Here is a 24,304-nt window from a genome sequence, read left to right as displayed (position 1 = left end):
AAGTGAAGTTATACATTGGAAAATAGAATAACTTCAAAAGTATATGTTATATATAATAATAAGAAATACAAAGAAAACAATAGTGTGAGCATTTGGAGAAGAAAAAACAAAGAGCCAAAATTTTGGGAGCAGTTGATGAAAGGAGATGAAGTTAAAAAAATGGAATGAAGCTAAGCAAACATTTGGTAATTTAACTCTAATTAACCTGTATATAAAAATCTAAAGATTGAGTTCAAGAAAGATATGCAGAGCTTGGATGGTAATCTTGATAAGGTGCAAATGGCAAATTTTATAACTAATACCAGAACAGAAATGGCAGACTGCAGAAGAGTAATAAATACAACTTATAAAACAATATTAGATTTGAGAAGATAATACTGTATAGAGGTCAAAATAGCATAGAATGAATGATTACAGAAAGATATTGAGGATAATCAGTAGAGGGAATATGCCTTATCACTAGATAGTAAATAAATTTCAAAAAGTTTGAACTTCTTCATGGACATGTTGGCACAAATATTTCTATACCCCTACAAGACTTGAAAAATGTTTCTGCACATAAGATGCATGTGTTGAAGATGTGATTGTCTAGAAAACATGAGTTTTGGGAGCGTATATTTGGGAATGTATGTAGGAGAATATAACCTCTGTATAGCGAGGATTTTGTTGAGTTGTTGCAAGATTATGTGTACTAAAGAGATGAAAGTATTGCTGTCTTTAACATCAAAAGTGGCTAAGAAAGCTATAACTAGAAAATGGAAAACCAAAGACAAGCAACCATCAATAAGAGAAGTGAAAATGATCATTACAGAGATTAAAAATATACAACTGAGAACTAGTAGAGATTGAAACAGAACTTCATAGTAAAAAGCGCTCTGTTGGGTTTCGAAATAGAAATTGAGTTTGGAGAGGACATTGACATGGAACAAAGTACCTAAAATATGCATCAGTTTAACAAAGTCATCAGCAATACAAGATGTGAAATTATAGGTTGAAATGTTAAGATTTGTAATATAGCAAAAATAAAACAATATGGTTCCTAGTTAAATCCTGGTTTTAAGTTATACTATAAATAGTTAACATGTGTGCCTGTTTTTGTTTAAAGAGCAATGTTACCAAACTTGAGTTTAAGACTACATAGAAAAGAAGATGATGAATATTTGTATTTACATCCTTAGCAATGGCAATTTATTGAAAGTTAAATGTAAACACTCCTTGTGTGACACAAGGCTAGTTATTAGTATTGTATAAACAGATAGCTGTCAAATACTTATGTAAGGAATCTGTATCAGAATAACAAATGCACCATATATGAGACCTGCACAATGTGTAAAAATGAAAATGTGGTACTTAGTAAATACTTTGTTCCATAAAAACAACAACAAAAAGAAACATAAAAAAAGATTTGTGCAAATGTGCCTGTTGTGTGTTCTATTCTTTAAAAGCACACTGTTGCAGCCTGTCGTGAGTTCTCAGTCATTGTTCAGTAAAATTTATCCAGAACTACTGGAGAGCAACATACTGAATACCTAGGAACCCAAGAACAGATAAATGAATTAACAAAGTAATGATCTTTATATCATATTCACCAAGTGTATTAAAACAAAATTATACTAAACAGATGAAAGCAAACAGAAACATGCAACCTGAAATATCCCAAAACCAACTTTTGCCAAAGAGCAAGCCCCCTTGTTATTATCGCTGCAAATTGAATATTTCCAAAGCAAGATCACATGACCTTAGAAAATGAGGACAATTTTTTTTTTAAATAAGGCTACTTGTTTACCCCTTCACTAAATTAGCACAAACTCATCACCAACAGGTCCACTCAAAACTTCAAAAAATGGCACCAGCAGAGAAATTTCATAGTTAAACTAAATGAGTAAATCAGGGACTGAACAAAACTTTACATTGCTGTTTTTACAGAGTATCATCTCTGTTGTCTTCAGAAAAAAAAATTGGGTGGGGGGGGGAGTACTGAGGTGTCAAGGAAGTGACTTAAGTTAGTTGGTATTCTGATGAAGCTCTAGGTTAGGGATGAAAGTGCTAAATTTTATTTTGGAATAAACATTTTTGTTTGCACCCATGACATTCTGCGACCAGTTTATTTCTACCTCCAGTGAATTACTTCATATTTGGTTGGTGTGAGATCCTGCCATTAAACTTTGAAACTGAGTTCCACATTCCTCAGGATGCATCATAAATATAACTATGTTATTATTATCGTCATATTCAACAGGCCTTCTGCAGCTGATATCCCCCAAATTTATTGGTATAAAACTGTTTTTCTACTGGTAACCCTGTAAACAAAATAATTGAAAACATTAGCAATAAACAATTAGCATACACTTCTGTAAACTGAGTAAGGAGATGTGGGGAACAATGATCATTCATACTGCCTTCATTAAGTAGCATACAGTTCTGTAAACTGAGTAAGGAGATGTGGGGGACAATGATCATGCACACTGCCTTTATTAAGTAGCATACACTTCTGTAAACTGAGTAAGGAGATGTGGGGGACAATGATCATGCATGCTGCCTTCATTAAGTAGCATACAGTTCTGTAAACTGAGTAAGGAGATGTGGGGGACAATGATCATGCACACTGCCTTTATTAAGTAGCATACACTTTTGTAAATTGAGTAAGGAGATGTAGGGGACAAGGATCATGCATGCTGCCTTCATTAAGTAGCATACACTTCTGTAAACTGAGTAAGGAGATGTAGGGGACAAGGATCATGCATGCTGCCTTCATTAAGTAGCATACACTTCTGTAAACTGAGTAAGGAGATGTAGGGGACAATGATCACCCATGTTGCCTTCATTAAGTAGCATACACTTTTGTAAACTGAGTAAGGAGATGTGGGGGACAATGATCATGCATGCTGCCTTCATTAAGTAGCATACACTTTTGTAAACTGAGTAAGGAGATGTAGGGGACAAGGATCATGCATGCTGCCTTCATTAAGTAGCATACACTTCTGTAAACTGAGTAAGGAGATGTAGGGGACAATGATCACCCATGCTGCCTTCATTAAGTAGCATACACTTTTGTAAACTGAGTAAGGAGATGTAGGGACAAGGATCATGCATGCTGCCTTCATTAAGTAGCATACACTTCTGTAAACTGAGTAAGGAGATGTAGGGGACAATGATCACCCATGCTGCCTTCATTAAGTAGCATACACTTTTGTAAACTGAGTAAGGAGATGTAGGGGACAAGGATCATGCATGCTGCCTTCATTAAGTAGCATACACTTCTGTAAACTGAGTAAGGAGATGTGGGGGACAATGATCACCGATGCTGCCTTCATTAAGTAGCATACACTTCTGTAAACTGAGTAAGGAGATGTGGTGGACAAGGATCATGCATGCAGCCTTCATTAAGTAGCATACACTTCTGTAAACTGAGTAAGGAGATGTTGGGGACAATGATCACCCATGCTGCCTTCATTAAGTAGCATACACTTTTGTAAACTGAGTAAGGAGATGTAGGGGACAAGGATCATGCATGCTGCCTTCATTAAGTAGCATACACTTTTGTAAACTGAGTAAGGAGATGTAGGGGACAAGGATCATGCATGCTGCCTTCATTAAGTAGCATACACTTCTGTAAACTGAGTAAGGAGATGTAGGGGACAATGATCACCCATGCTACCTTCATTAAGTAGCATACACTTTTGTAAACTGAGTAAGGAGATGTAGGGGACAAGGATCATGCATGCTGACTTCATTAAGTAGCATGCACTTCTGTAAACTGAGTAAGGAGATGTAGGGGACAATGATCACCCATGCTGCCTTCATTAAGTAGCATACACTTTTGTAAACTGAGTAAGGAGATGTGGGGGACAATGATCACCCATGCTGCCTTCATTAAGTAGCATACACTTCTGCAAACTGAGTAAGGAGATGTGGGGGACAATGATCACCCATGCTGCTTTCATTAAGTAGCATACACTTCTGTAAACTGAGTAAGGAGATGTGGGGGACAATGATCACCCATGCTGCCTTCATTAAGTAGCATACACTTCTGTAAACTGAGTAAGGAGATGTGGGGGACAATGCTCATGCACACTGCCTTTATTAAGTAGCATACACTTCTGTAAACTGAGTAAGGAGATGTGGGGGACAATGATCACCCATGCTGCCTTCATTAAGTAGCATACACTTTTGTAAACTGAGTAAGGAGATGTGGGGGACAATGATCACCCATGCTGCCTTCATTAAGTAGCATACACTTTTGTAAATTGAGTATGGAGATGTAGGGGACAAGGATCATGCATGCTGCCTTCATTAAGTAGCATACACATCTGTAAACTAAGTAAGGAGATGTGGGGGACAATGATCACCCATGCTGCCTTCATTAAGTAGCATACACTTCTGTAAACTGAGTAAGGAGATGTGGTGGACAAGGATCATGCATGCAGCCTTCATTAAGTAGCATACACTTCTGTAAACTGAGTAAGGAGATGTAGGGGACAATGATCACCCATGCTGCCTTCATTAAGTAGCATACACTTTTGTAAACTGAGTAAGGAGATGTAGGGGACAAGGATCATGCATGCTGCCTTCATTAAGTAGCATACACTTCTGTAAACTGAGTAAGGAGATGTAGGGGACAATGATCACCCATGCTGCCTTCATTAAGTAGCATACACTTTTGTAAACTGAGTAAGGAGATGTGGGGGACAAGGATCATGCATGCTGCCTTCATTAAGTAGCATACACTTCTGTAAACTGAGTAAGGAGATGTGGGGGACAATGATCATGCACACTGCCTTTATTAAGTAGCATACACTTCTGTAAACTGAGTAAGGAGATGTGGGGGACAATGATCATGCATGCTGCCTTCATTAAGTAGCATACACTTCTGTAAACTGAGTAAGGAGATGTGGGGGACAATGATCACCCATGCTGCCTTCATTAAGTAGCATACACTTCTGTAAACTGAGTAAGGAGATGTGGTGGACAATGATCATGCACACTGCCTTTATTAAGTAGCATACACTTCTGTAAACTGAGTAAGGAGATGTGGGGGGCAATGATCATGCATACAGCCTTCATTAAGTAGCATACACTTCTGTAAACTGAGTAAGGAGATGTGGGGGACAATGATCATGCACACTGCCTTTATTAAGTAGCATACACTTCTGTAAACTGAGTAAGGAGATGTGGGGGGCAATGATCATGCATGCAGCCTTCATTAAGTAGCATACAGTTCTGTAAACTGAGTAAGGAGATGTGGGGGACAATGATCATGCACACTGCCTTCATTAAGTAGCATACACTTCTGTAAACTGAGTAAGGAGATGTGGGGGACAATGATCATGCGTGCTGCCTTCATTAAGTAGCATACACTTCTGTAAACTGAGTAAGGAGATGTGGGGGACAATGATCATGCATGCAGCCTTCATTGACATTATTGACCAGTGGATGGTTTACCTGTTAATAGTAACTGGCATGTGTTTAATGTAGGTATTCCATATCAACATTTAATTCTCTATATAAACATATGTTACCATTTTTAAACTAGCCTTTCTCAGCAGATGTGTATTACATGCTGCCAGTGATAATGGCCCAGCTCTGATTATTCCAGTCCTATTATCTTCTGAAAAGGAAGCATTCCACATCTGGGATAAAAGTGATACATGTTGGATGCCAACCAGGACCCCCCAGAGCTGGTACAGGCAATTGTATTCTGCCTCATTTTTGCTCTATGACATCCTGCTATATGATTTCCATCTTTTTGAACTGTGTTAATATACAGATATTTTTTCTAAATGCATTTATATCTGTAGCACCTTGATTCTAGAGCTTTGCCATCTTTGTTAGTATCTCCCTTTTCCAAAAAAGACATTCTGTCATATATCCTAAGGGTTGCCATGAGACTGCAGTTTTATTTATGGCTAAAGTTATGCTTTCTTTGCCTTGATACCTGTTTTTGCAGAACAAATGCACCTAAAACAATATGTCACAGAAAACACGACAATGAAAGCATGCCTGCCATCCTCAAAAAAACAAAAGTTGTCTGACATAAAATCCATAATTATGTACACACATGCAGAGTTTCAGTCCTGCCAATTAAGGTTGTGCTAAACTAACTAGCATAGCAATAGTGTAGTGGGCAAAGCATTCGCCTTACGAGCAGGCATTCCTAGGTCGTGTCCCACTGCAGCACATTCCATTTCAGGGCTCCAGGGAAGTAAATAGTGTGGGAAAAAATATCCAGGGAATTATTATGGCTAGGCTTGTATAGGCCCTAGGGCTGATAGCCTAGTACCAACCTATGAACCTATAATGTTTGCATCATCATCATCATCATCATTATGAATGCATTCATACCACTTTCTTACATAATACTGTCATTTTCATGCAGCAATGACACTCAGAAATCTCCTAATAAAGACACATGTATGTTAAAACATCCTTGACACCTCAGTACTTCACAATTAAATCACTGCATTTTTATCGTGTGTGTGCGCAATTGGTAAATGACAGCAAAATTAGTATCTTCTCAGTGATCCCCAGTGCTGCTGCTGTTGTAATGCATTTCCATTTACAGATGACAGATTTGCCGTGTTCATTTCTAAACTGTCCACCATATCAGCAAAGCAAATATTTCTTTAAGCAAACTCAGTAATTTACTATAATTTTGAATTGTTTCATATTAATTTGCAATAGATCTATTATTTTTGTTTACCTTAAAAGTCTGTGGTTTCCTAAGCTATTTGCTGCCTAATTCATGCAATTGCAAGCTAATATGGTAGCTTTAAAATTATTTATGCATGTGTATGCAAATGAGGCCACTTTCAGCTCTCTGTATGAAAAATAGTAATATGCGAATGTGTAAGGTAACCTAAACATGTAACCAAGGTCTTGGGTGGTTATGAACATGACCTTGGGTTTATATGAACACACTGGGGATAGTGTCAGAATCTACAGTAGTCCCCAGCAATCCCCTGAATGCTGCAGGAATGTTTCTAACTTGACAATCTTTAGAAAAAGCAAAATGGAGTCATTTGCATGTCATTTTGCACAACCATGAAGTATAAACCCTGCCCATCCAACAGCATTTAGTGAAACATATCACCTCAAATCACTCAAGATTTATTAAACTTTGATACTGACATACACTGAAATATTTATTTATGCACAAAGCCCCCCCCTCAGAAAAAAAACACGAATACTTATGCTACACTGTATGGGGAATGTATAAAGAAATCATTCCTTCCTGAATTCAGATATAGTACTCTGAAAATGTAACAGCAAGGCACAACAGTAGTAGCAGGTGTAAGGGAGATAAAAACTGATGATTTCATTAATGACTTCCATCCACCATATAAATGAAATATGAATGCATCCCTTTAAGTAAAATACATGCAGTTGACAAAGCATTTTTGGTTAAACCAAACTTGCCAGTAATTATAGTAACATATCTAATGTCCCTGTTTGTTAACTGGGTTTGGTTAGAGTACTGTCAAACCCCAGAGGGAATGGTTATAAACCTGTGAACCACAGCCCTGTTAATACCCTCGTCTTTTAGATACTGGCATTTCTAATAATGGTAGCACTTGTGAAGGCATGAGGTTGCACTGTGAGCTGGTCTGACAAGGAGATGAAGATAATGCTTTTAAGGACTCATACCTGGATAAGATCAGATTCTACACTCATGCAACAGACTGGAAGAAAATGGACATCTGGCTGCAGTTGGGTAAGCACTTGTCATCCATGGCAGGGATGACCCACTCTGGCCCCACACAGGTATGATGACCTATGGAAGTATAGGCTCAACCAGCTGGCTGAGTGGGTAGAGCAGGTGATGGCAAGAAGGGCCAAGTTTTTAGGAAATACTTTTGTTAGAAAACAGAAGCACTAGGAGCCACGGGTCACAGGAACAGACTTTATTTAATCCAATAGCACAAAAATCCACCAAGAAACACTTAACTACTTCTCCACATTTTTCGTTAGCAATGTAACTTCATCAGCACACTAAAAACATTCAAAATCTTGTTTTATATAGTCTTGTGACATTGATCAACCAATGCATGCATTTAATTAACTGAAATAATTTGAAATTAATTTGAATAAATATATGCATTTATACAACGCTTTGTACATCTTCAAATTAATCAAGAAATGCAGTTAGATTAATGGATCATTATAACTAAGGCATCTTATTTAAATCAATGCTTTAAAAACAATGCAGTAAAGGAAATGTTTAACCACCATTTTTATATTATAAGAATCAAATGATTAACTTATTAAAGGAAGTTTCCCTACAACTTCATATAAATCTGGGTCCAAATACAGGGACACTATGAAGTGAATTTAGCTCAATATCACCATCTAGTGGCGTTAGGCGCAAAGTACATACATTTCATATACAACCACCTATCTTTACAAATATAAAAAAAAATCATCATACTATTACTCAATATACTCTCTCAAAAAGCATTTTATATTCTAATACCTATTATTAAATTCCATAAATATATTAAAAAACCTTAAAAAATATGTATATGTATATAATAATAAAACATCAAGCCATTATCTAACTGTTCTTAGTCGCATTAGGAACCATAAAATCAGTGCTAATAACAATACAGAGAAGGAAATATTTAACCTAAATATAATTATTAAAACTATTATATTAATTACTAATTCCAAAATACTTTCCTAAAATTTTATATCGATCTAAATACAGATACAAAAAGGCAATAACATGAATGAATATGTCTAAGTAGTGCCATCAAATGATGTTTATGAAAATAATATGCAATTCTTGTAGTTAATAAGACCTCATATCTATACTAGTATAGGAACTTCTTCATACTATCACTCAATCTCCAATAATATACTTTCTCTAAAAACATTTATTACATTTTAGAACTTATTATATGGTTATAAAGATACAATAAAAACATATTAAAAAATATATTATTAATAAATAGTCCAATTCATAATCCAGCTACTCTTAATTTTAGTATAGGAACCATAGAAACATATTTGTTTAATCCTGGCTTTTTATTAGCTTCTAATGCTAGCTGCCAGTACAATTCTCTTACTTCTATTCTATTTTCCCAATCACCTCCTCTAATATCTTGTGGGATAACTTCTAGTTCAAAAAACAAGAACATAGCTTGATTACAGTCTATGGTATGTTTATAAAGGGCATTATTAACATCTTTTTTACTTATGTCATATATATGCTCATATATTCATCTTTTAAATGCCCTTTCAGTTTTACCCACATAAAAGGAGTAACATATTTGACATTCTGCTAGATAAACTATCCCTTTAGTATCACAATTAGCATAGGACTTGCTACTAAATGATCTCATTCTAGCTTTAAGATAATAATTATCTTTATTTAATATATATTTACATTGTTTGCACCTACCAAATTTAAAAGTGCCTTTTTTCCTCTGACTTATTTCCTTGTCTCTAGACCTATTTTCTAACACATTTTTAATATTCCTATCTCTCCTATAACTAAAGGTGATAGGTTGTTTAAATATTGTGGTCAGGTCTGAAAATTCTGAAAACATTTTCCAATTTTTATTCACTATCTGTTTAATAAGGCCCGATTCATAGTTATAATTCATAATATAGGCACCATTATATTTCCCTGGTTTTCTAATTTAGCATTTTCTTTCATATTATTCATGGTTTGCATATTTATTTGAAACCCCTTTCCTAACAGAAGACTAAAATCTCTTTCCCTTCTTATTTTTACCTTGTCCATAACTTCATCTATTAATTTAATAGGATACTTTCTCTCTAGGAACATTCCTTTTAATTTATTACATTCGTCCTCAAACTCTTTTTGTATAGTAGTAGTCATTCTTGATACTCTAAGAAAGTATCCCTTGACAAGGTTCCTTTTTTGCTTATATGGATGGGAACTAGTATAATATAGATAAGAATTAGAAAATGTCTCCTTTCTAAAAATGTTAGACTCAAAGTTATTTTCTTGCTGATTTTTATATATTGTTATATCTAAATAATCTAACTTATCTTTATTAGTTTTATAGGTAAATTTTAGAAAAATCTGTTGTGTTATTAATATATTTCATAAATTCTTCTATTTTTTCATCTTATTCAAGCCAGAAAAAACACAGATCATCTAGGTATCGCTTATAAAAGTTATAATATGTGGTATATGGTGATCCTACCAGATATTTCTTTTCCCATATATTTAATACTATATTTGTGAATCTGGGAGTACAACAGGCCCCCATAGCAATTCCTTTAATCTGTCTGAAGAATTCTCCTTCAAATACTACAAAATTATATAGCAATACCAATTCTAAAATTTCCATGATTACTCTTAGTGCCTTCCAGTTAAATTTATTAGTATCTAACAGAGCTTCTAGGAACCACTCCATTCCTATTTGATGTGGGATAACAGAGAATAAATCTATTATATCCATTGTAAGAAAAATAATATTGTTATTATATAGCTGATTATTTACACTTTTTAATAAATCCCATGAATCTTTGCGATATCCTTCTTTGTCCATCCCTACATCCTTAATTTTCTCATCTACAAATTTAGCTAGTGGGTATGTTTTGGATCCACTAGCTGAAACTATAGGCCTAATGGGTGGGTTATTTACATCTTTGTGTACTTTCATAGTACCCAAAATAACTGGTATTAATGGTTTCTCCACAAATAGATATTCAGATACCTGATTGTTAATTAGCCCATCCCTCATAAGTTCATTCAGGGCCAGATCTATTTTTGAATAAGCAATATTAATTTCGTTTATAGATACTTCTTCATATCTGTCTTCATTTCTTAGTAATTCTTCCATTTTAGTATTGTATGTAATGTTATCCATTATAACTATCCCCCCTCCCTTATCAGGCCTAGAAATCCTAATATTTTTGTCTTCTCTTAATGTATTCAATAATTGTCTTTCTTGCCACAATAAGTTAGGTCTCATCTTTGTTTTTTCCATCTCTTTCCTCAGCTCTCTTTCTACTACCCCCCTCAAAGTTTTTAAGTTGGGGGTATATTATAGGGTTGGCTATAGTTTTCTTTTTGAGAAGTTTAGTGTCATTAGTATTAGTTAGGTTATCACTGCCATTATTTTGAAATATTATTTCAAAATGTTTCTTTCTAATAAATAATTTTAACTCTATAAGGCTTTTACTAATATCACTTTTAATAGTAGGTGCAAATTTAAGTCCTTTCATAAATAATCTAAAGTGCCATTCATTGATTTCAATATAACTACAGTTGAAAATGTTAAAATTCTGATATCTATATACATTTTCATTAATTATCTCTATATCTTTATTAGTATCTTCGATTATGTCTTACTAGTACATTCATTCATTACCTGTTGTGTTCTTTTGTAGGTTTGTTCCATATTCTCTCCGACCGTCTCGGTAAGGTAAAATCCAAAGGGTCATTTAAATCATATATTTCTTGTTCATTTCCACTTAGATTATTATTAAAATGTACCTTAGCATGTGTGTCATTATACTGCCTAACTTCCCATTTATTATTACTGTTGTGGATACGGTTATAAATTTCTAGATCTTCTTGTATGTTTCTATCATTTGTCTCCCATCCATAAAAATTATATGCTCTATAATCACCTTCATAACTTCCCCTAATTTTCATTTTAGGGTAGCATTTCTTTTCTTTATATTCAATAATATCCTTCGATATTTTCTTGGCTTTCCTTCTAGAATTAATGTAACATTTTTCATCCACTTTCTTTTTAATGTTATAATATTTAACTTTTTCATTTTCAACTGTAAATAACAAATCATTTAAATTTTTTTTTCATTAACTTCTTCTATTTTTTATACATCTGGCTCATTTCAGTTTCATTATCCCTAATAATAATTCTCATGATTCCAAAACCACATTCATCAAATACTTTCTTATAATCAGCTAAACTGATTTCTTTGCTGTTATTTGGGTATTTATATACCCGTAGCGCTTTTGGCACAATACCCAACAATAAACGTTTCCTTAAATACTCATTATCAATATGCATTGTTTTATATTTTAACATCAAATCATGTAAGTAAGCAATACTGTCATTATATGTATTAACTTTTTCGTGTCCATTTCTATGTAAACTTTTTTCGCTAAAAGAATCAAGTTCTTTCAGCCAATCTTGCCATACGAAGTCATTTAGTTGCATAGCGTTTTGGTCACCTGCATTAGATTCTGCAGTAAGTTTTTGCCTTTCCTTCGGTCTCACATCTCTCTCCATAGATATACCCATTTCATTTTGTTGTACGGGCATACGACTTTGAAATATTGTGGGGGTAGCTTCAAAACTACCATGTCTTAATTCTCTTCCCTCTGCTGCAGAAATATCGGTTTGTTTCTCAGTTCCTTCTGTGTTATCACCACTTATTGGGTTGGCCAGTCCCTCCTGGTTACCTGGTAATGAACCATAATTCCTGCTATGAAGCAGCTGGGAAATGTTACTGTTAAGTAACATTACAACTTGTGTGAGTTGGCCGACTGCCTCCCCTAGGTTAACCATATTGTTGGCTTCCAGTAAGTCTTGTCCTTCCTCTCATTCAAGTTCCATCCTCCCACAACGAAACTTGACTATACAAATGACTGGAAGAGTAAGTGCCTCAAAGAAACTAAACTACAGTAGAAAACAGAAGCACTAGGAGCCACAGGTCACAGCAACAGACTTTACTTAACCCAATAGCACAAAAATCCACCAAGAAACGCTGAACTACTTCTCCACATTTTTCGTTAGCAATGTAACTTCATCAGCACACTAAAAACATTCAAAATCTTGTTTTATATAGTATTGTGACATTGATTAACCAACCAATGCATGCATTTAATTAACTGAAATAATTTGAAATTAATTTGAATAAATATATGCATTTATACAACGCTTCGTACATCTTCAAATTAATTAAGAAATGCAGTTAAATTAATGGATCATTATAACTAAAGCATCTTATTTAAATCAATGCTTTAAAAACAATGCAGTAAAGGAAATGTTAACAGTTGATGGCAAGAAGGGCCAAGTTTTTAGGAAATATTTTTGTTCAAATTTTTTGTCATATTAAACATAGGTTTAAAAATAAACTATAAAAATATTGCATAATTAAAGGTATTTACTGGAAGAAATATTTGTAACTTTAAATGTGTATATATGTTATTATAATGCAAAAGAAAGCATAAACATAGCTCTACACAGAACTCTCTCCGTATGCAGATATAGAATGCTTATGTGATGACATAATTTTATATATGAATACAAATTCATATTACTGAGCAATGAAATAGATGTATATATATATATATATATATATATATATATATATATATATGTGTGTGTGCGTGTGTGTGTGTGTGTGTGTGTGTGTGTGTGTGTGTGTGTGTGTGTGTGTGTGTGTGTGTAAAATACAGCTGCTTCAGCTACTTGAGTAAACTTGCAGTTATCTTTTATTTATTTAAATGTATGTATTTATACACAAGCAAAAGAATATTTGCATTGCCACATAATTTTACCTGCTGTAACTGAAATTATTTATATTACCACATAATTTCATTTACTGTGGGTATTACTTTACTTAACAGTTGAATTAGATGCAGAACTTTTTTATAAAGAAAGGAGTTTGTTTGTGTAAGCCAGAAAAATATTTATTAGTATGATAATTGTATAAGACAGTAATTTCTTTCACAATATTAAGTCCATATACAAGATGGCTAATCTCAGTCAGTCATCACATCATAACCAGAATGGAATTGGAGGGGGGGGGGGTTGAGACTGCAGAGATGACTAGTTGTGTTACTTCTGTATACCTTTTACACAATCCTCTTATATGTTTATAGTTATTAAGCAGAAAAGTATCAAAACACTTTTTATTATCATGACGCATATGTACTGTATCCATTTGTAACACTAAATATGTTTTTTTAAAGAAGGTTGAATTGAAAGGATGTGTAAACTTCATTTCAGGTTATGAGATTCATAGGTGCATGTGAATAGATTCTGTCTCTGCCTGAAGAAAATTCACAGTGTGTTACATAAAAACTGCAAGTTAGGTATTCAGACTATAATAGTTAAAAGTATAACATATGCTGAAGTGTTTGGTAAAATTTCAGACAATCCCCCTTCCCCCAAACAGTCAAGATGGTGAAGATGTGCACATATATATAAAAAAGTATATCAGTCTGAAGGAAGATAACACTCCTACTGTTTCAACTTGCATTAAAAGAAATAGTGTCGCAGTTTGACAATTCAGATATGAATAAATGTTTGAAGAAATAAACAGATATATAAAGCAAGTGCAACAGTAAATGAAATGCCGTGAACAGTACTAGTAGTCATGCTGGAAATATTAAGGAAAACAAGTGACAGATAAAGAACAATGCAAGCTTGTTATGTGTTTTCTATCTAGCCAAAGAGGACATCAAATATCATACCAGTCAGCTATGTAGGAAACTTGCCAGACTGATTGAGGGTCCTGGTAAGAATGAATAAAATCCTTAAAATTTTGAAAAAAAAATAGGCCATAAATGCTCTTTTCAGTCTATAACTGATTTCATTAGTATATTTACTTAAATGCATATTTACACAAGAATGGTAATATAAAGACTAAAGTGCTTTCAATATAGTATTGCAACCAAATTCATATCAGGCAGAAATTTCAAATGTATTTCCATTTCTAATGTTAAAACAGTATATCGTATTACTCTCAGTAGAATGCAAATGTAAACATCTCCAAAACTTGATAATTGTTCCCATGTGAGCATAAGCATTTCCTGTATAAAAATAAAATTCACTGATGATAAAGATTTGAAAAATATATAACAATATGTATGAATTTAATGTGTGTGCTTCTTCTCTGTCCCTCCCACACACTTTTCTCTCTTTATCTTATTTTAATTCTGCATTACTTTTTCTTTATTTATTTTCTTTACCTCCCATTTTTGTTAATTTCTTTACAGATACAAATTCCGCAGAAGCAGCCCAGCCCTGTGTCACCCAACTTAGGAGATGTTCACCCTATGCATGTCCAGAGATGTCATCACAAGGTCTGGTCAGTGGCATCAGTCTTGGAGGCACCCTAATAATGCTCAGTAAACATGGGCTTCTGGACTCGGTTGAGGATATAGTTGGGCAGGTTAAGGACTGATGCTTTTGGCAATCGAGCATTCTCTTCAGTGGTAAAAGACTTACTGGCCCAGTCAGGGACAATCATTGTACCACCACAGGTCCCTGCTCACTCAATGCATGGGTCCTGCACTGCAACACCATCAGGATCTGGAAATGTTTGAGGCCATCTGGAGTGGGGAAGGTTGCTGGACTGAAATCCTCTTCATCCCCTTCCTTCCTTTATTCTCTCTCCTACACCTTCTAAGTCCTTTGCACATTCTTAAAAATTGTCTTAACTTATTTTATGTTTTAGCCATAAGTAGGCATGTTTGCCAAGTTGCCTTCATATTTTCTTATTTGGTGCAAATAACCGGTGGCTATTATATTTGCATATAGCTGCAGTGGCAGTATTCACAGGATAAGCGCTACTGAGATATGAAACCCAGGACTACGAATGCCATCCATATTGTAATTATACCAAGTCTGACACTATAAATTGTTAGGTGGGTATCGTTGTCTTCTGATCAGTTATTAATAAGTGGAAACCATTAGGCAAAAGAAAAAGTAAAAGTGAAACAATGTTTCTTATTTTGGACGATTACATTTTGTCCTTTCTTTCTTCCAGTATGTGTACAGTACTTGTTGACAACTCTAGAACAACAACAGCCAGCAAAGTCAATAAAATAACATCTTTGCTTTATGCTCCTAGTAACTTTTTAGAAAAAGGCTTATTTTAATACATTTCAGTGTTGCAATAATGATCGTTTAATACAGCTATTAGGGAAACTAGGATTAATGCAAGCCTTTCACTGGTAGTTCGAACAAATCACTTCCAAGATATTTCTGCATTCGGTCTAATGGAATCTATTAGCTGCATGGAATTTTAAAATTAACCAGTTGTTAACATGACTGATTGAAATCTGTTTGATCACTGAACTAATGTTTTCATAAAATGTTTTAATGACACATATTTTGGTCGTCATTAAACAACTCTATGGACTAATATTACAACAATAAAAACTTGCTTTTTGGATTCATGGTTGGATCTCTCTCATATTTCATGGAAATCAGTGCATGTGAAAACAATCTGTAATTCTCCTTTGTCTATAAGTAAAAACAATTTAGAGACAGTATTAAAATTGTTTGAAACTTCTAATGCCTTTTTACAACATTTTGAAAGGCTAAGCCAGAGAATCCTGCCATAAAATATTAGCAGCTCAATTTATTTGCAATGTATACTGTAAATCCACTGGTTTCCTCCTTGACTGTCATCCTCATACATCTATTGACTGGAAAAATTTAGACTGTAGCAAGCTAAGCATGTCCCCTGACCTTAGGATGGGTGAGCTCACACTGGCTGTTCACTCCGTTCCTACCTCTGCAGCTTATCCAACACCCACATTTCTAATCAAACACAGGTCATCTGGTGTGCAGTAACAGAAAACCCTCATGAAGTCCCTCTGCTTGCACAGAGTTCTCAAAGTTTAGCTGGAACGTTTTGGTTTATGATTAAGCAGACCCACTAAATAATGATTTTATTCAATACTTTAGTGTCATCATGTGTTTCTAAAACCCATATCCCACTTTGTAGTCATTTTATGGGATCACTGTGGACAGAAACTGGCAAAACACATATGATGTATCTTGTCATGAAGATATACATGACCCAGACCTGCCTATGGCACAGCATAGCAAGTACACATTTTTATTTTTTAATTTTTCTAAATTTTTATATATACACACATACAGACATGCATACAAATATACATGTGTATATATATATATATATATATATATATATATATATATATATATATGTATATATATATATATATATATATATATTTATATATTATATATATATATATATATATATATATATATATATATATATATATTTATATATTATATATATATATATATATATATATATATATATATATATAGGCGCGTTACAAAATCCTGAAAGCCCAAAATCCTGAAACCCAAAATCCTGAGAACAAAATCTTGAAAGTTCAAAATACTGAAAACTCAGAATACTGAATCTAATAATACTGAAAACACACAGGATAGCAACACTTACTATATTCCCACACCACTACATACAGAAACATATTACCCTTCAACTATAAAAAGGGGGGCAAGCCCCCTACACCCCCTACTACTTAAATATATCAACTCCAGGATTGCACTTCTTGCCCCATGCTTATACTTGGAGAAGAGTAATATGGTTTGTCTTTTTATTTGTTTCTGTATGTACTTGTGCTGGAAAATAGTAAGTCTTGGTATCCTGTTTGTTTTCAGTATTATGAGTTGCAATATTTTGAGTTCTCAGTATTTTGAACTGTCAGGATTTTGGATTTCAGGATTTTTAGCGCTCCTATATATATATATATATATATATATATATATATATATATGTATATATATATATATATATATATATATATATATATATATGTATATATATATATATATATATATATATAAATGGGTCTAGTTGAAAAAAATTAAAAATCACTTACCCTAAAGACTGAGACAACTTCACCGAAGCCACAATTTAATGAACACTCAGATGACCAGAAAGTCACTCTGGGAAAGGAATAACTTGGTCACCATGGTGAACTTTGCCCCTTTCCCCACTGTATGTTATTTTGGAGTTGGTATATTTAGTTGGGGGAGGTCACATAGGTGGGTTTAATTTGCTTTGGTTTGATTTTTTTGTGGTGCTGGACACGGTTAATTTCCTGAAGTTTCTAGTTGGTGATCTGAATGTTTGTTAAATTGTGGTTTCAGCAAAGTTGTCTCAGCATTTAGTGATTGGGGTAAGTGGATTTTTATCCTTATGAAGTATACCCATATCTTAAACACACACACATATATATATATCTATATATATATATATCTCTCTATATATATATATATGAGAAAATATTATATTAAATATTATATTCTATTGTGGGACAAATTAATATTTTACACAATTTTTCCAAGTTAGCATTCCTGTCTTAAAGATGGTGCTTTCATCCATAAGCCAAGTTAACTGATTGCTTTATGGTGACCAATGTTAACATGTTTATCAAATGAAAGTTTAGAAGTGATAGTGTTTCCTAGATCTTTATTTTCTATAATTTCTTGTAAAACATTGCTGTAGACAGTAAAAGGATTTCTAAAATAAACAACTTTACATTTGGTAGCAGTAGTGATTCATTTACCCAATGTATACTTTCTCTTTGGTAAATGTTCATGTTGTCCAGATTCCAAAGACATGACATTTGGAGAATTTCTCCCCGGGCCTCTACTGAAAATGGGTTGTGTGCTAGTCAGACATTCCCAGTAAATAAATGTTAAATAAAATAAATAAATAAATGAATTGCTTTTAGAGAAATAGATAACACCTGTTGTGCGATCAGTATATTTACTGATCCATCAGTTTTTATATCTAGTGATATCAAAAAATACCAAATCAAGTTAGGCTGGACACAGAACAGATTCCAAACATCCATATTTACAAAATGGATGTTTATTCACTCTACCCCCCCCCCCGTTGTGTTATTACAGTGCCTTGTCCGTTAACCAGGCATCTATTCAGCATACTGAGAAAATGTTGCAATTGCTGTTGACTGAAGCCTTATGAATTGTATAGTGAGGGAATGAATGAAATGCTCTTACTTGACCTAAAATGTAACTCCTGTGGATAAACTTTGTTGTTTCATCTTAAACTTCTACCATATTTGTTAGTGTGGATCTGTGCTTCACAAAGGCATGTTGATTTATATCTGAAAGTGCAGTGCTATCATTGTTCATTTGAAATGAATCAATAACTCACACTTCATAGCATTTTCCAATTACCGAACACCTGATTTATTGTCCTTCTTATGTATGGGTGCAAAATTAAATGTTATCCATAAAATGAGGACTGTCTTTAACCTAAATACATTATAAAGACTAAAACAGAATATTAGTCATCTGTTGCATCTCCTAGCAAGCTTCGTGGGATTAAATCTGGTTCTGGAAGCTGGAGCAGAAGGCTAAGGTTACAAGCTGTAGTTTTTGTGGCACAGAGTTTCATTCCATCAGCCCTCATTTGCCTAATGTGTGACCTTGAATAAGTCACTTCACCAGACACTGCTCCCAGTTCATGCCTGAAAAGGGGACATGTGTCTAGTGGGCCGACCTGGTTAATAATTGGATATTATTATTATCATCATTATTATTAAGAGCTTTTGATGATGTTTCATAGACCCTTACAAATAGATTCAGAAATTATAGTGGGGTAACTTTAATCAGAAATAAGATAAATGTTAGGTGTAAAATTTTTGCATGTTGTATTTTTCTTTACTATACTGGTAAGATACAAACTGAATTTGTCTGTTATTCCCCTGGGAGTTTCTTTTCCAACACTTAGTCTATACAAAATTCAAGTGCTTTGTAGTACATATTGAATTAATATTTTGGTAATAGCCCCTTGCTAATATTTGCGTCGGTTAACCTTTCCTAGTTTAAGATCAATTGGCGATTGCTAGCCTTCTTTAATTTTGACTTATTATTCTTTTTAGGAAGTTTTCTACAAAGTTGGAAGATCTTTTTTTCTTCTATACAGTTTTTGTAGCTTGTTACTCCACCAATATGGAAGTAATTTATTTTTTGATTGTTATTAGTAAATTTTACAGTATCATCAATACTTTGTGATAAAAGTTCTCCAATGTAATGTAACCAAACTCTTCATCTCTATGTACACATTTGCCTGACCAATTACTTGTTTTAATAATTTCTTTATAAAATCAGTTAATTTTACCATATCATATGTTTCTACTTTTTTCATAAATTATATATGTTTCTGTAACTGAAATGTGAAATGGGAGAGTTATGATCTGTAGTTCCTAAAGGGGGAACAATATTTAAGCGTGTGACTGTTTCTATTATATTATTTGCCATGATATCAAGTAAAATCTTATGTCATGCACTTCCTTTTAATAATTGTGTGATGTCATGGTAAGAGATGACATCTATAAATTCATTTTCAAAGTAATAATTAGATACGTGGTTCTCCCAATCAATATTAGGATAATTAAATTCAAGTATTAATATTACATCCTTATACTGCAATTCCTTATCTATATATAAAAGGAGTGCTTGTTGTATGATAGAATTCATGCATATCTTCTTCACCTCTCCCTCCTTCCCTGAATCAGATGGATTATAATATTTATGAATATGTAAAGCCAACCAATTAGTGAAGTTGTGCTCAGTGATAATCAGACTTACCCACATTCCTACTTAGCCTCAGTAGGTTTATGGCATCAATGAAAATAAATAGTGCGGTTGTAAATAACAGTATACGGGATAAAAAAAATCAATTCATTTTGAACCTGATCCCAGTGCACATGACACACACAAAAAAGAAATGACCTGTTTTCCTTGGCACTCAACTGTCAAGTGTGATATGTGGAATGGTGAAAGAGCAAGTGGAACTTATTACTGATTAAAGTATTATAATATTTCTCTCAGACTCAACATATACATTGAGAAAGCTGACTAGGATGGAAACAATGCAGAGGGGGAACCTGCTAAATCATTTTTGTGGATATGTGGGATTATTTTGTAAGTAACAAAATACACTCCGGGGAAAATATTACATTTAGGGTGCAGGCATTCTTTAACTGTGATATACAGAGCTATCACAAGCAACTGAATGTCAGCAAAACATGAATACAATTACAGCAATGATTTGGCCTTTTAAATAATGCTTACAATATGGAAAGACATGTAATATGTGGTTAGTATTACTTATAATTCTCTTAAATTTAAAATCCATGTAACATTAGGCTTAAAACAATACAAGTACACGGAGCTAGAGGTTTCAATAATCTCTAGTCAGTTTATACTTCTGTTAAATTTCATTTGCACACACACCCCCTTGTATTCATCCTTTGCATATCTCTTACTGCATTATATATATTTGTTAATTTCTTATGGAATCACTGAAGTGATAAAACACATACATTAATATAATTATTTCTATGCTGTATTTGTTGTAAAGTGATAATTTTATGTTCATTACATGTCAAGATATTGCAATATAATATCATTTACATGTTATCCTAATTTATAAATATTCAAAAATTGCTTAACAACAAATTGCAGTCATTAACAGTAATTTCTGACACAGCAGAATAGATATCTTTCCAAACATCAATTCTTAGAAACACAGAGAAATATACCCATTGTGCACTATATATATTTTCTTCTTGTTACTTTTCTGAGCTCAGTTCACATTCTTCTGATTACATAGCATGATGCAGCAAAGCACAACCATAACACATTTATATTTTTGATACTTGAAGGTTTTTCTTTTTTCTTTTTTTAATTTCCCTTTAGTTTTTTTATTCCAATGCATCAACTAAAAGTAGGGTAGTCACAAATATAAACCCTCCCAATACCAACCCGTTTGATTTCTCAGCACTAAAACAAAATATGCATTCACATCTATTATTCCAGTTTCCTATCAACTCATTTCATAGTCAGCAACGTTCAGCATGTCATGTTACACCATGCATTTTGAATGTCCCCTGTATTGCTACTAATAAACACCTCAAAGGCTTTACACATGATTAAGCAGTGACTTAAAAATATGTTGTACCAAGTTTGTGCCAATGGTATCACTACACTAAGTGATTACAGATGGTTTGTGTTCTTTATTTTATTTTAAATGCAGACAGATCTCTGTGTACTTTTTTGTATATAGATTCACTATCTAACCACCAATGTTTTAATGGTAGCAAGTTTGAACTCATTTAATTACCTGCTGTACAGATATTTTTGTAGTGGGAGTTTTAATCTAATAACATAAACACTGTCTTACCAGTTATGTAGCCCAGTTTGAGACCTATGACTGTCTATAATATACACTGTCTAATCCTATAACAGTCAGCTCTGGATGACAGCCAATAACTCTGTATTAAAAAGTCAGTAAAGTGAGGAGCTCTGCTTGATTTCTTAACTAGACAGAGCACCATTTGTATCTTGGAAAGATGTTAATACAACCAAGAATGCAAAATTCACCTTTCACATTACAGTATGTTTCAACAGAATGTGTTTGGGCCATTCAAGTTTGACGTTATTTAGACCCTACTTAAATCATTCTCTGCATCTGTAGTCATAACCTTTTCTTTTTTTAAGTCTTACAGTTTTTCTTTTCTATTGTTTATAGGAAATTTTCATACAGGCTTCCTAACCTGTAACTGATTTTGACTAGGTGAAAAGTTTCAACAAACTGAGTATGCCACATTGATCTGTAACTTCTCTTTCACTGATTTTTATAACACTACCAGTGTTTCCATTTGTGCACCAGCAATGATTCAGTCGTTTTGATCTTCTAATGTCACTCCTTGGATGGTTTCAGTATAATTATCTAATGGCATATTGGGTAGAGAAACCACATATGTGGTGATGCAGAATAACTTGCTTCCAGTAGAATTAGCTTGAAAATGTGTTATTAATCCAACCAAAGCTCTGAATAATTTCACATTGATAAGATGTACTCGACCCAGGCTTTCATGATTGCTTCATAATACTTCTAACACTGTGGAAGCTTCACTGCTGACTAAACTGACGTGCTCAAGACTGCCAGTTATAAAACTGTGTATATATATATATATATCTTTCCATCTTCAGTACATATATATATATATATATATATATATATATATATATCTAGGGGTCTGCTTTGTTTCATTGAATCTCATTTCACTGAATTTCATTTCACTCCGACCACTTCGCTGAAAACTCATATTACTGAAAAATCATTTCACTGAATCTCATTTCACTGAACTGCAGTTAGTATATAAGGCGCTGTGTAGGGCACTGTAAGGCAAGTAAAAGGTATATGCCCTTTTCTCCACTGTAGTGCGATCTTGGAGTTAGTATATATAGTTGTGGGGTGTGGGGGGCACCCCCCCCCCAAATTGGGAGGTGTGGTGGGTGTAGCCCCCAACTTAGAGTACATATTGTCTTCTGGAGAGAGTTAGTCATTGGTGTTGCAACTATGCATGTCTATTGTTTAAAATGTATTGTTTTGAAGTTTTTGGTAAAATACAATATAAACAAACAAGGGGGAGGACTATGCCCCCACACCCCTTAATGTGGGAGGCTGTGCCCCCCACACGCCACCTAACTATATATATATATATATATATATATATATATATATATATATACTAACTCCAGGATCGCACTACAGTAGGGAAAAGGGCATATATGTTTTATTTGCTTTACAGTACTCTACACAGTGCCATATATACTAAGTTCAGGTCAGTGAAATGAGATTCGGTGAAATGAGTTTTCAGTAATTTGTGTTTTCAGTGAAGTGTAGGGGTGAAATGAAATTCACTGAAAGGAGATTCAATGAAACAAAGCAGACCCATATATATATATATATATATATATATATATATATATATATATATATATATATATATATATACATCTATATATATATATATATATATATATGGGTCTACATCATTTTGTCGAAAACTCATTTCATTGAAACTCAGTTGCCTGAGCACAATTCACTGAAAGCTCACTTCATTGAAAACTCATTTGACTGAAACTCATTTCGTTGAAAGGTATATGACCTGTTCCCCATTGTAGTGCGGTCCTGGAGTTAGTATATATAGTAAGGGGGTTGTTGGGTGTATAGACCCCCCCACCTATTTTAAACATTTTAAACCATAGACATGTATACTTACAAGTTCAATGAATAACTCTTTCCAGAAGACAATATATACTCAAACTGTACACACACACCCTTACTATATATACTAACTCCGGGATTGCACTACAGTGGGGAACAGGTCATATACCTTTTGACAAAATGAGTTTTCAGTGAAGTGAGGAGTGAATTGTGCTCAGGCATATATATATATATATAGAGAGAGAGAGAGAGAGAGAGTTAAACATTCCAACTATCCTAAGACGAACTAGAACAGCTTGAATCACAACAATTCTAATACACAAAACTTTGAATAGCAAAACAATAACTACTGTTCTACAGAGGTCGTGCTTCTCTGTACTCCCTGATAATTATGCATCCCAACTCTCATATCACACTGCAACGAGGAAAGGGCACATTTCCAGATCCCCACTGTACCACAGTCTTGCACTCCTAAACACCAGTAACATTCAAAAATTAATTT

At 33.8% G+C, this 24,304-nt stretch overlaps 1 protein-coding gene across 1 annotated transcript in view; it reads right to left on the bottom strand.

Annotated features, from left to right (window-relative positions):
- Positions 1–24,304, bottom strand: part of LOC122808691 (alpha-2-macroglobulin-like protein 1) — a 380,174-nt gene that overhangs the window by 107,539 nt on the left and 248,331 nt on the right. The window lies entirely within an intron of this gene.

Source organism: Protopterus annectens, chromosome 8.part0, assembly GCF_019279795.1.
Source record: "Protopterus annectens isolate FY-2018-M chromosome 8.part0, PAN1.0, whole genome shotgun sequence".
In the NCBI taxonomy this organism is placed as follows: Eukaryota; Metazoa; Chordata; order Ceratodontiformes; family Protopteridae; genus Protopterus; species Protopterus annectens.
Note: the sequence above shows the minus strand (reverse complement) of the source record. Positions and strands in the feature narration are given on the sequence as shown.